Source organism: Lathyrus oleraceus, chromosome 5, assembly GCF_024323335.1.
Source record: "Lathyrus oleraceus cultivar Zhongwan6 chromosome 5, CAAS_Psat_ZW6_1.0, whole genome shotgun sequence".
In the NCBI taxonomy this organism is placed as follows: domain Eukaryota; kingdom Viridiplantae; phylum Streptophyta; class Magnoliopsida; order Fabales; family Fabaceae; genus Lathyrus; species Lathyrus oleraceus.
This window is the reverse complement of record NC_066583.1, coordinates 322,441,485-322,456,188: the sequence shown is the minus strand read 5'-3', so window position 1 is coordinate 322,456,188 and position 14,704 is coordinate 322,441,485. Positions and strand designations below refer to the sequence as shown.

Sequence of the window (14,704 nt, the reverse complement as noted above, 5' to 3'; positions counted from 1 at the left end):
CAAATAAATTAAACCAACTCAATACGCACACCAAGTTAATTAATTCAATTATTCATTATATCTTATATCCACTAAATAATTAATTAACACACCAAATTAATTAATATAATCAATTATTATACTACCTAACAACCAATTAATTAATTAACACTCTAAATAAATAAAATATAATATAATAATAATAATATAAGAAATAAATACTAAAATTGGGTTGTTACAACTCTCCCCCACTTAAAAGATTTTCGGCCTCGAAAATTTACCTCAAACGAACAACTTCGGATACGATTCCTTCATCTTATCCTTGAGTTCCCAAGTGATATTGCCATTGGCGGCTCCGCCCCATATCACTTTCACCAAAGCAATCTCCTTACCACGAAGCTTCTTCACTTCTCGATCTTCAATTCGCATAGGTGATGTATCAACCGTCAAATTATCCCGCACTTGAACATCATCTACTGGAACAACATGCGATGGATCCGCAATATACCTCCTTAATTGAGACACATGGAACATATCTTGAAGATTAGAAAGTGACGGTGGTAATGCAATCTGATATGCCACTTCACCTACCCTCTCGGAAATCTGATAAGGACCAATGAAACGCGGCGTCAACTTACGCGACTTCAAAGCTCTACCAACACCCGTTATTGGCGTAACTCTAAGAAACACATGCTCATCTTTCTCAAACTCAAGAGCTTTCCTCCTCTTATCATGGTAACTCTTTTGACGACTCTGAGAAGCCTTCATCTTCTCTTGAATCATCTTAATCTTATCTGTAGTCTCTTGAATCAACTTGGGTCCAACCACAACACTCTCTCCTGATTCGTACCAACACAAAGGAGTTCTACACCTTCTACCATAAAGAGCCTCAAAAGGTGTCATTACAATACTCGAATGGAAACTGTTGTTATACGTAAACTCGATCAAAGGCAAGAAACTATCCCAATTTCCTCCTTGTTCCAAAACACAGGACCTCAAAAGATCTTCAAGTGACTGAATAGTCCTCTCCGTTTGACCATCAGTTTACGGATGATATTCCGAACTCAAACGCAACTTCGTACCCAAAGCACTTTGCAAACCTTCCCAAAATCTCGAAGTGAACCTCAGATCTCTATCCAAAACAATGCTCTACGGAATACCATGCAAACACACAATCCTTTCGATGTACAACTTAGCAAGTCTCTCCATCGAAACAAATCGCCTTACAATTACTCGATGTTCTCGGCAAACCCGAAACAAAATCCATAGAGATACTATCCCACTTCCACTCGGGAATAGATAACGGTTGCATCAAACCAGACGACTTTTGATGTTCAATCTTTGACTTTTGACAAGTCAAACATGCATACACAAATTCCGCTACATCCTTCTTCATACCATGCCACCAAAACATCTTTCTCAAGTCTTGATACATTTTAGTAGCACCAGGATGATGACTCAAACCACTTCTATGCCCTTCCTCGAGAATCCTCTTTCTCAAATCCGCAACATGCGAAACACAAACTCGATCACGACACCTCATGATACCATTCTCATCAATCCGAAAGTCACCACCTTTGCCTTGATTAATCAATGTTGTAACATCGACTAATTTCAAATCTGACTTATGACCTTCTCTAATCTCGTCAAGAATGCCAGACGTAAGCTTCAACATAACAAGTTTAACACACGAAGACGTCGCTTCAAAAGCAAAAGTCAAATCTCTAAATTGCTCCAACAATTCAAATTCTCGAATCATCAACATGGACATGTGCAAAACCTTCCTACTCAATGCATCGGCTACAATATTCTCCTTTCCAGGATGATAATTCAAACCAAAATCATAATCTTTCAAGAATTCCAACCATCTCCTTTGCCTCATATTCAATTCCTTCTGATTGAACAAGTACTTCAAACTCTTGTGATCACTAAACACATCAAACCTTGATCCAAACAAATAATGTCTCCAAAGCTTCAACACAAACACAACGGCGGCCAACTCTAAATCATGCGTCGGATAATTCCTCTCATGAACTTTAAGTTGCCTTGAAGCATAAGCTACCACTTGCCCTTTTTGCATCAAAACACCTCCCAAACCCAACAAAGAAGCATCACAATACACAATGAAAGTTTCTAACGGATCCGGTAAAATCAAAATAGGAGCCGTAGTCAATCTTCTCTTAAGCTCTTGAAAATTCGCTTAACACTGCCAAGTCCAAATGAAAGCTTGACCTTTCCTAGTCAACTGCGTCAATGGTACAACTTAGAAAATCCTTCAATGAACTTCCTATAATAACCAGCCAGACCAAGGAAACTTCTAATCTCAGCAACAGACTTAGGAGCTTCATATTGAGATACAACTTCAATCTTCGTAGGATCCACAGAAATACCACCACTCGAAATCACATGTTCAAGAAAACTTACTTCACTCAACCAAAACTCACATTTAGAGAGTTTAGCAAACAACTTCCTCTCTTTCAACACCGATAACGCAACCTTCAAATGCTCGGCATGATCCTCTTCACTCTTAGAATAAATCAATATATCATCGATGAACACAACAACAAACTTATCCAGATAATCATGAAAAATTCTATTCATATACTCCATAAATACACCAGGTGCATTAGTCACCCCAAAAGGCATCACGGAGTACTCATAGTGACCATACCTTGTCCGAAAAGTAGTCTTCTGAATATCCTCAGCCTTTACACGAATTTGATGATACCCAGACCTCAAATCAATTTTTCTAAACACACAAGCTCCAACCAGCTGATCCATCAGATCGTCAATCCTCGGAAGTGGATACTTGTTCTTAATCGTCACTTTATTCAATTGTCTATAATTAACACATAATCTCATAGAACCTTATTTCTTCTTGACCAACAGAACAGGTGCACCCCACGGCGACACACTAGGACGAATAAACCTCTTCTTGAGCAAGTCTTCAAGTTGACTCTTCAACTCTTTTAACTCAGAAGCAGACATTCGATAAGGAGCCATCGATACAGGACTAGTTCCAGGAACTAAATCAATCGAAAACTCAACCTCACGTTCCGGCGGTAAATCACTTATATCTTCCAGAAATACCTCCGCAAACTCACAAACTATTGGCAATTCTTCAATCGTCCTCTTCTCACGAATGTCCAAAATTGCCAACAACATAAACAACTCGGCACCACCTTGCACCGATTCATCCACTTGCTTAGCAGACACAAACCAATCTTCCTTCGCACCAACCTCAGGAAAAATAACCGTCTTCTCGAAACAGTTGATATACACCCGATTAAATTCTAACCAATTCATACCCAAAATCACATCAAGTTGCTCTAAAGGAAGACAAACTAAATCCATTCCAAAATCCCTACCAAAGATACTCAACAGACAATTCAGACACACATAGGAAGTAGAATCAGAACCCATAGCAGGTGTATCAATAACCATACTTCTACGCATATCAGATAATATAAGATTCAATCACTTAGCACAATCCAAAGAAATGAAAGAATGTGTTGCACCGGTATCAATAATGGCAGTAAAAGGTGTACCATTAATAAAACACGTACCTTGGATTAGCCTATCATCGGTAGTGGCCTCCGCACCAGACAATGCAAACACCTTTCCCTTGGCTTGCTCCTTCTTTGGCTTATCACATTTGGTACTAATGTGACCTTTTTCACTGCAATTGTAACAAGTCACACTCGAACCAACTCCACACTGGTTTGCTCTGTGACCACTCTTGACACACTTGAAACACGTCACAGAATCCTTACTACAATCAACAACACGATGACCTTCAACGCCACATTTGAAACACTTAAGTGGAGTAGAAGATCCTCCCCCACTTGGCTTCTTGCCAAAACCAGATTGTCTCCTCTTGTCATCATACGATTTCCCACGATCCTGGTTTTTCCCCTTCAAACTCTTGTAGAAAGAAGCTCTCTCCCTACTATCCTCATCATAAATCCGACTCTTGTTAACCAACTCCGCAAAACGAGTAATTTGTTGGTAACTAATGGCCTTCTTGATGTCATGTCTCAAGCCATTCACAAACTTCAAGCATTTAGATCTCTCAGCATTAGCAGTATTGTAATGAGGATAATACTTGATAAGCTCCTGAAATCTAGCAGCATATTCCGCAACGGTACCATTTCCTTGCTTCAATTCAAGGAACTCCACCTCTTTCTTCCCACGACAATCTTATGGAAAATAGTTCTCCAAGAAGACATCACGGAAAAAAGCCCAAGTAACCTCAATGTTGTCTCCTTCAAACCTCTGAAGAGTGTTATTCCACCAATCTTCAGCTTCCTTCTCAAGCATATGAGTACCAAACTGCACTTTCTGAGCATCAGTATAGTTCATGACTCTAAAGATCTTCTCAATTGCCTTCAGCCAAGCTTGAGCTTTATCAGGTTCATGTTCACCCTCAAAGACAGGAGGATTGTTCCGCTGGAATCTCCCCAAAGCACTAAACTCATCATCATCTCCATTTCGGTTACCAGCATTCGCTTGAGGGATCTGACCAATGGAGTCAACCAACATCCTCAGCGCCTCAGCAATGACATCATCATTCCTGCCTGCAACCATCGTCCTGAACAGCCCGACAACCAGATAAACAGTATCGATCGTGTCAGATACACAAATCAAATACTACAGGATTGGGAAACATTAACTACTATTGACCAACTGGTCGACCATGCTCTGATACGACTAAAGTAACACCCTTTTTTCTATCCCAAAATACTTAACATATAATAGAGTAAATAAGCATGCATATAAACGAAAGGGCGTCACATCGACGTTTCCAAAAACTAAAAGCTTTCAAAAACCAACATCATTCATCATCAATATACAATACACCTGGTCATTCAAAATAACACATTTCACTTATCATGAATATTCAAGAATATGCGTTCGCAGCGGAAAATAATGAATACTCATGTATTTCATAAAATGATCCATGTCCCATACCATGATCATCTCTCAATAATCTCCTCAAGATAACTAAAACCATATCCAGAATATTTGGCACTATGGCCTCTCAAACCGCAATTTTAAAATAAACATGTTCACAAGTAATAACATAATACGTATCCAAATCAGATATGAGTTCAATACTACCAATCTACCCCGTGTTACATGACTAGAGCATTGACTTACTACTTAATCTCTAAAACAAAGCACCGGAACTCTCCAACTAATCTCGAGTGAGTTACCGTCCACTTACTCCCGCAATACTACTCTGAAGTATCTGCACGATGCCATGTAAAGCAACATTCAAACAGAAGGGTGAGAATTCAAATCATTATGAAGAAGTATAATAAAGCACAATGATTAAATCAACAATGAACGGAATTCATCACACCTTGTATAACCATGTCAATAATATTAACCAACATTTATTTCACATGTTTCAAGCACACATAAAAACTCAGGGAGTATAATATTACAATCCAATATTATATTCCCAATTATACACATAACTACAATTATCACATAATCACATATTTTACCAAATTATGTATCCAAACATCACCAAATTCAATTACTATATCTCATACACACCTCACAATCACATCAATGCAAACATTCAATTATCACATAACTCTAATGTGACTCAATGCAAGACATGTGACTCTATGCATGTGGTACCGCAATGTGAACCCAACATTTCACCGCTTTCCGATTCAATATCTAGAATCCAAGTCACGCTTCCGATCCGGACAAGATCAAAGCCACTACGTCTATTTCCAATTAAGGATCAACGTCTACTACGCCTATTTCCATTCAAGGATCAACGTCTATTACCATGTGAACCCACAGTTTCACCGCTTCCACCATGAAGCCGACCATGCCATGAATGAATGTACAATACCAACAACATATGCAATAAAGATCATCTCTACCATCTTAACATTCCACATATCACCATAATTCAACTCTATGAATTATCCATCAATGGTACATATACACATTCATAACAAATATACTATTCACGTATATAAACCAATTATCAAATACGCACACTTAGATTTCATTTCAAAATGATTACAGCATTTAAAATCTCAATTTTTTCATTTTTTTACAGCAAGTAACCGGTTAACGCTTGGTGGGTAACCGGTTAACACAAAAACAGAATCAACTTCTGGGCGGTTTTTTTAGCAAGTAACCGGTTAACGCTCGGAGGGTGACCAGTTAACGCAAAACAGAATACAATTTCCTACGCATATTTTTAGCAAGTAACCGGTTAACGCTCAGAGGGTAACCGGTTAACACAAAAATAGAATGCAGAATTTTCTGCGTTTTTCATCGTTGGAGGACTTTCGGACCTCCGATTTCGATTCCGTAAAAAGCCAAATGCTCAGAAAATTATAACTCATACAATACTTTAAGTATATAAAGTTAATTTTCAGTTTTAACACAGTTAAATCACCACAAATCAAGAATACTCATCAAAACCTAACAATGCCAAAACCATGAAATTCAGGGATTTCAACGTAAACATATTTCTACCCATTGGCCCAATCATACTAACCCATAATAATAAGGATTCTCCCCCTTACCTCTTCAATTTTCTGGAAACCTTAGCTTCTCTCTTGTTCTTCCCCTCTTCTCCTTACTTTTCCTCTTTTCTTTCTCTGTTGTCGTCAAATGATTAAATGAATCCTACTTCTCACTCTCCTCACTTCTTATATCCTAGTATTATATTTGGGCTTAAATGATGATACCTCTAATTTAATTATTAGGCCCAATAAGACCTAGTATTATAATATCTCTATTTAATTCAAATAAATTAAACCAACTCAATATGCACACCAAGTTAATTAATTCAATTATTCATTATATCTCATATCAACTAAATAATTAATTAACACACCAAATTAATTAATATAATCAATTATTATACTACCTAACAACCAATTAATTAATTAACACTCTAAATAAATAAAATAAAATAAAATAATACTAATATAAGAAATAAATACTAAATTTGGGTTGTTATAGTCAACAACAGGAACAAAATTGTTTGAAGAAGAAGTCCCCACTGGACCGGCAGGATTAACAACAGTTCTCTTCATGACATCTTCATGGGGTTTCGGCTGCGCCGAGAAAACACGACCACTTCGGGTCACACCACTGACGTCAGAAATACAACCATAGAGGTTGAGGGCAACGACACCTCATTCCCATCTTCTAGCATCACAACGTTATACCTGTAGGGAACAACCTTGTCTGATGAATACGGGACATGACCCGCTGGCTTGATTACAAGAGCTGGAGAAACCTTCTTCTTGCTGCCATCATACTTGACGACAACAGGCTCAGGAATTCTAAATACAGGGGAGATAACATCAACTTCGTCCTCATTACGATTCTGAAGTATTTCAATCATTCCTTGATCCAGCATCTCTTGGATGTCCTTTCTAACTTGTCGGCATCCTCTCTCGTTGATAGTGCACACCTGGCACCTATCATGGTCATGCTCATAGTGGTTGTGTTCACACAACAGCTTATGCATCTCGACCAAAGATTGCCTTATGTCATTCACATACATGACTTTATACTTGCCAGGGCACCCCTGGACCATGTTAATAGCAGCCTTCCCATGATCGGGCAATGGGTTCTTCTTAACATTAGGACCTACGTCCTCGAAAAACAATATTCCACTTCTCACAAGGTCTTGCACCTTGGTCTTCAGCGGGTAGCAATTCTCCACGTCATTTTCGGGTGCACCAAAATGATATACACAATGAAGCTCTGGCTTGTACCACCATTTAGGATTGGTTGGTACAACGGGAGTGTCTCACGGAGTTATCAGCTTTCTATCCATCAGAGAAGGATGGAGCTCAGCATAAGTCATCGGAATCGGGTCAAAAGTTACCGTCTTCCTCTTGTAATTTCTGGTGTTGGTGTTGTTATTGTTTCGAGGCTGGTAGGCCTGTTGTTGTGGACGATGTTGTTGTTGTTGATGAACCTCTCGAAAAACATGTGCTATGTGAGCCACCTGGTGTTGGTTGACGGCAAGACGCACATTCTTCCTCCTTACAGAGGGCCTTCTTTTGATATGAGAGAACATAACATGTGTCTCTCCCTCTTTCTTCTTAGCAAATCCCCCATACCTCTTTGCTGAAGAGTTTTCATCCCTAGACAAACGTCCTTCACGGACCCCTTCTTCCAGTATCATTCCCATATTCACCATTTCGGTGAAGTCTGAGGGAGCACTGGCAATCATTCTCTCATAGTAGAAAGAGCTCAAAGTCTTCAGGAAGATCTTTGTCATCTCTTTCTCTTCTAGGGGTGGCACTATCTGAGCTGCCAACTCGCGCCATCTCTGGGCATACTCTTTGAAGGTCTCCTTGTCCTTCTGCGATATTGCCCTTAAATGGTCCCTATCCGGAGCCATATCCATATTATATTTGTATTGCTTGACGAAGGCCTCGCCAAGATCGTTAAAAGAGCGGATGTTCGCACTCTCCATCCCCATGTACCACCGAAGCGCAACACCAGACAAATTATCCTGGAAATAATGGATAAGTAGTTGGTTGTTATCAATCTAAGTTGAGATCTTGCGAGCATACATCACAAGATGGTTGAGTAGGCATGTGTTTCCCTTGTACTTCTCAAAGTCAGGTACTTTGAATTTAATAGGGATCTTCATGTTGGGCACTAGGCACAACTCAGCAGCACTTTTACCAAAGAGGTCCTTACCCCTCAGATTCTTCAGTTCCTTGCGCAGCTCAAGGAATTGGTCTTTCATCTCGTCCATCTTTTCATAAACATCCAGACCCTCAGATGGCTCGGAATGATAGATGGTGTCTTCAACTCGGGGAAGGGTGTGCACAACAGGAGGTGGCACAGATAGGACCGGGCTAGATATCGACAAAGAAGCGAGAGTAGGAGCAAAACCCTCAGGCACAAAATTAGCAGGCATCCCCCAAGGGAAACCAGCTGGCATAGGCGGAGCGAAATGGGCTGTTGCAGCAGGCATAGTAGAAGATGCTATCTCTGATATAACCGTCCTCGCGTGAGGAGTTGCAGGAGTTGGCGAAGCTTGGCTCTGAGCGGCCAACACTGACTCCATCATGGCAGTCATCCTAGCAATCTCTTCCTTCAGATCCTGGTTCTCTTGTTCTAAGTGCTCCATTATCCTTGGATGATTAGCTCTGGTATTTTACCTATGCGTCAGCTTGTCTTCAAAATAAATGAAGAGCAAAGAGTTAGACCACTGATCAAGAGCTCAGAACAAAACCTTCTTATGCATATGATGCATGCAATGTTTGTGCACATGGTTTGTTTTTAATCAGAGGAACTTTATAGAGATCTATTTGCAAATATTTGAAAACATTAATCTTTTAAGACATATATGGAATACTCATAGCAATAATATTTGGAAAATTTTTACACCAAAGAAGTAGTACAGTTTTGGTAACCAAATACAATATAAGAGGAAAGGAGAATAAACATCCTATGGAGCCCTAGAAACAATCGTCCAAAGCTCTTGAGATCGGAAGATATGCTGCACAAAGCCTCTTCACCTCTCTCTCATAAGCTGCTTCCATATCGGCCTTCTCCTTGGCAAGTCGATCATACTTCCTCTTCCAAAACCTGGATGACTGAGGAAGAAGATAAGTAACCACATCATAAGGCTCATCAATAACCTGATGCTCTAGAAATTCTATCACTGCATCCTTATCTCTGAGCTGCTGAAGAAGTTCCTCTCGCTCACGAACCCATGCACGCGACCGGTCTTCATCTCTCAACTCCTCTACTCCTTGATTAGGAAGGGTTGAAGGCCCAACCATAACCATAGAGGTAGGTCTCGATAATCATAGGGCATGCAGTACTCAAGAGCTCTCTTCCTCACCCAAGCGGTGTAGGGTTCCAAAGCAATACAATTCTTCGGGCCAAGTTCCATCCTTCCATTCCTATGAACTTTGCGCCAGGCACAGACCATCCTGTCCTTCAAGTTCTAGGGATCTTTACCCTCTTGAAAGAACACACCTTCTAACAAAACGTTATTAGGTTTATCCTTTAAGGGGAACCCAAGCTGACGGTGGGCCAAAACATGGTTGTAGTTAATTCCACCACATGTACCAAGAAGAGGTACATTGGATAATTCACCACAAGAGTCAATAATCTAAACGCCATCATACACACGGTTATACCAAGAGATATCATCATTAGTGAGGGACATAAGTCTCACAGACCACCGTAGACATCCCTTGTTCTCCTTGAAGGCAAGCGTCTGTGGCAAGTGCGAAATAAACCACTTGAACAACAGAGGCAGACATCACACAATGGAACCACCACCCTTTGCATTCCTCATATGCAAAGAGAAATAAGTGTCACCCAACAGATTCGGAACGGGATTAAGAGCGGAGAAAATCCTAATAGCGTTCACATCCACAAAATTGTCGATGTTGGGAAATAACACTATCCGATAGATGAGAAGTACAAATACGGCTTCAAAGGCGTCCTCACTCATGGCCTTCCCAAACAAAGTAGCTTGGGCAATGAGAAAATCAGATGGGAGACCTTGAATTCCACCTTTGGTAGTCATATGAGCAACAATATCAGATACATCTATGTGAAGCAGGTCAGCAATCTCTTGGGAAGAAGGAACCCTCTCCAAACCACTGAACGACAACTGATCCAAGATAAGTATACCCACATGATAGACATACTCCTCAAGTGTAGGCAAAAGCTGGAAATCCAGAAAAGTGAAGCAACGATACAGAGGATCGTAGAACTGCACCAACACACTCATCAGACCTTCATCCACTGTAGTAGACAGAATAGACAGGAGCTTCCCATGGCGAGCTTTGAACTCCAAAGGCTCTAATACATAAGATGCCAAACTCCTTAAATCTTTCAAGTCGGGTTTTCGGAAACTGTACTTCTTCGTATTCCTTCTTTGCTTATCCATGTCTGAAAATTTGCAAATAGACCTCTCAAGTTCCTTGAAAATTTTCGTTGTTGATGATATGGATGCAAATGAATGCATGAATGCATGGATGCAACAAACACACTCAAGGATCAAGCAAGTCACACCATACAAAGGTCACGGGATGGCTCAAGTCATCATCAATATCAATCATCCATTTTGGTGGATTATTGTTTACACCTTATCAACACCCAAGTTCCATTGATATTGAGGATATACAAGAACGAATCAACCGCGAATCAAGGGTTTGTTGAAAGTCACGAGCATGGAGTCTCGGTTAAGAACCACCTAAAGGGAGTGTACTATGGTTATACTTGACAATCATGTTCTAAAAAGGTTCCCATAGTCATCATCTCTTCTTTCGGATATTATCGGATAAAACGACTACTCGTATTCCAAAAATATTCTCAAGAGAGACTCTTATGAGTGTAGTATCGCGTAACAATCGTATCAAATCTTACATTTGAGTGACCTTCACACTACGTCCTAAAATAGGCCAAGATGGGCTAGGTATCTAAGGTCCTTGGCTTCTAAGGTTTATATTGGAAAGAGTAATGCCTAACCACGACTACTCGTGTGACATTATTGATCCCAACAAGACCTCCACCAAGTGAGTGGGCTTGCAAGTCAACTTGCTAAGGAATAACTCCACACAAGTCAACAAGATTATGCCCTTCTCCTATCATAAATGCACTCGAGTTCGGGTATAGAAATCATCTCACAAGAGACCACCAAGCACACAAGCAATTGATATATCAAGCAATTCATACGTTACAAACAATACAGTCATCCCAAATTTGCACAAAAATATGTCACCAACAAATATAAACATACAACACATAAGCAAAAAGTAGGCTAAACCTACTAGGAATGTTTCTTCCCTAGCAGAGTCGCCACTTTTCTGTAGCGAGGTATTCGTTACCTTATGGTTTATTGACTAAACCAAAAGTAAGTGATAACACGAAATTATATCATATTTTAGGACTTAATTCCATTAAATTCTATGACTATTTATTTCGGTTTACTGCATTTTATGAGATATTACGTGGTATTTTCTTCCTATTTGTCGCAGGTAGTCTATTTTGAAGAACAAGTGAAAATGGAAGAAAAGGAGGTGCAAAAAGGAGAGAAAAGGAACCAAATGCCAAAGCCCAGCCCAAAGCGCACAAGTCACCAATGTTGTGCCTGTGACGGACGTCACAGGGTGCGTGACGAGCGTCACGCAAAACAGCCTTGTGACGGACGTCACACATGGTGTGACGAGCGTCACACCATTCCACTACCCTTTTGGCGCAAGTAACGCCCTCAGAAGACTTGAAGAGACGTTGAGGAGTTTGTGTCCTATATCCACGCCGTGCATTTAGCCACGTTGAAGACCTTGGGAAACGAAAAGCAGTTACCAGCACCAATATAAATAGCTACTTCAAAAACCTAAAAAGGTTCCTCGGTTTTTCCACGCTCACATTGCCAAAGCTTTTCCAATTTTCTTTCTTTTTGCGCTTTTGCTTATTTTTCTTTCCCAGCAACTTAACATTGTTTATTTATTTATTTCTTTTGCAAGTTCTACATTCTTTTTCCCTTGCAATTTACCTTTCCCTTTTTAGCATTTAGATATTTTTCGCATAATAATTTCTACACCGGAAACTATTGTGCAACTTTTTATCGGATCTAACCTTACATTAGATTCTAGTTTTATTTCCTTGGTTTAATTTATTGTTTAATTGAAGATTCCAAGAACAAATCCTACCGGCTTGTGGTGGAGTGTTCAAGACTATTGTATTACGCATTCAGGTTCTTTAATCATTATTTAATGTTTTGTTTTATTATTTATCTATATTATCTGCCTGGAATGAGTCTGTTTATGCATGATATGTATTCTTGTTCATTTAGCATGTCTGGCTAATTCGCCTAGATATCGGTATGTAAAGTAAGCAGAATAAGGGATCAAGACTGAGTCGGTCTATTTAAACTTAAAATTAAAATCAATCTTTTTACGGTCTCAACTTACAGGTTTACTAACAAGATTTTTTACAAAAGTAAAAGACATAAAGAAGTTAAAATCAATAGAGCGAGAGTTTGAGGTTTTAACTGGACAGTGTAAGTTAGGCATTAATTCTAGATCAGGGCGAGAGCAAGTTTTAGAGTTAATTAAATTCTGACCTTTTCCAAAAAGTATTTTTAAAGATTGAATGTGAGGACGAGAGTTAAGCATTTGGATTTAATTATATAACCTAAGTCAACAGAGCGAGAGTTTGAGATAAGGGTGTTTAAAACGGTCAGTGTTTTCTTAAGAAGAGTTTCTGCAACTTTATTGCTTTCAAAATATGGTTTTTGACTTAATTATAAGTGACAGCTACATTAATATAAAATCATGGTTTATTCAACAGAGCGAGAGTTTGAGATAAAACCTTTAACCAATAAAGTTAACTGAAACGATTTATTTTAAAACCAAGAAACCGACAAAGACTTGATTCCCTAGTTTTGACGAACTACATACCGATATCCGTTTTATTAATATTTAATCTAGATCTTAGTTTAGCTTTTAGTTTTTCCCCAAACAATCAAACATTTTTCACCTTAGCTTTACGTAGTAACCTTAGATAACGGTATATCGATTCATAAGTCCCTGTGGGATCGATATCTTTTAAAACTACGCGATAGAACTGTGCACTTGCAGTTTGTATCCCATTCTCGACTCACACAGTCGAGCGATCAAGTTTTTGGCGCCGTTGCCGGGGACTTTTATTTAATCGATATCGTAACTCTTCCGTTACGCTGTAGAGACTAAGGTTTCTTTTTCTTCTATTCTTTCTTTCGTTGATTTGTATGCCACGCACTCGCTCACAAGGCGAACCGCTCTATTTACGAATCAACGATATCGAACTGTATCTCCGAGTCTTACGACGAATTCGGGAATACCGTGCTGAAAACAATCTCCCTCCTATAGAATTTCCTGACCTCAAAGATCTTCTTCTTTCACCCGAGATGGCAGAACCAGCTCGTGCTCTTAGAGATTACGCCGCTCCATCGCAAGATGAGCCGCATTCAAGTATTGCTCCGCCCGCAATCGAAGCAAACAACTTCGAACTTAAACCTTCGCTGTTGCAGGCTGTGCAACAGAACCAATTCTCTGGAAATCCTACCGAGGATCCAAACCTTCATTTATCTGTATTTGTTCAATACGCTGATACTGTTAAAGCTAATGGTGTCACATCAGAGGCAATTCGACTTCGTCTTTTTCCTTTCTCATTAAGAGATAGCGCTAGAAGATGGCTTCAATCTCTCCCTTCCAACTCAGTCACCACCTGGAACGAGTTGAAGAAAGTTTTTCTTCCCCGATACTTTCCGCCAAGCAAAACAGCTATGTTAAGAGCCCAGATAAACGGATTTAAACAGAAAGACAACGAGTCTCTTTTCGAAGCATGGGAAAGATACAAAGACATGATGAGACTTTGCCCACACCATGGTTTGGAAGACTGGTTAGTAATTCACACATTTTATAATGGTCTCTTATACAACACAAGGTTAACAATAGACGCCGCTGCAGGTGGTGCATTAATGAACAAACCTTATGCTGACGCTTACCAGCTTATCGAGAGCATGGCCCAAAACCACTATCAGTGGGGAACCGAACGAACAACGGTGGAAAAACCTCAAACGAAAACTGGCATGTACGAGATAAGTAACCTTGATCACGTTAATGCAAAAGTGGATGCTTTGGTCCAGAAAATTGAAAGTTTAAACGTATCACCCCCAGCCGTCGTGGTTGCTATAACTCAG

The 14,704-nt window shown here is 39.7% G+C and overlaps 1 pseudogene; it reads right to left on the bottom strand.

Moving 5' to 3' along the window:
* Nucleotides 1-14,294: 14,294 nt before the first annotated feature.
* LOC127089270 (uncharacterized) lies at nucleotides 14,295-14,394 on the bottom strand (annotated as a pseudogene).
* Nucleotides 14,395-14,704: the final 310 nt, after the last annotated feature.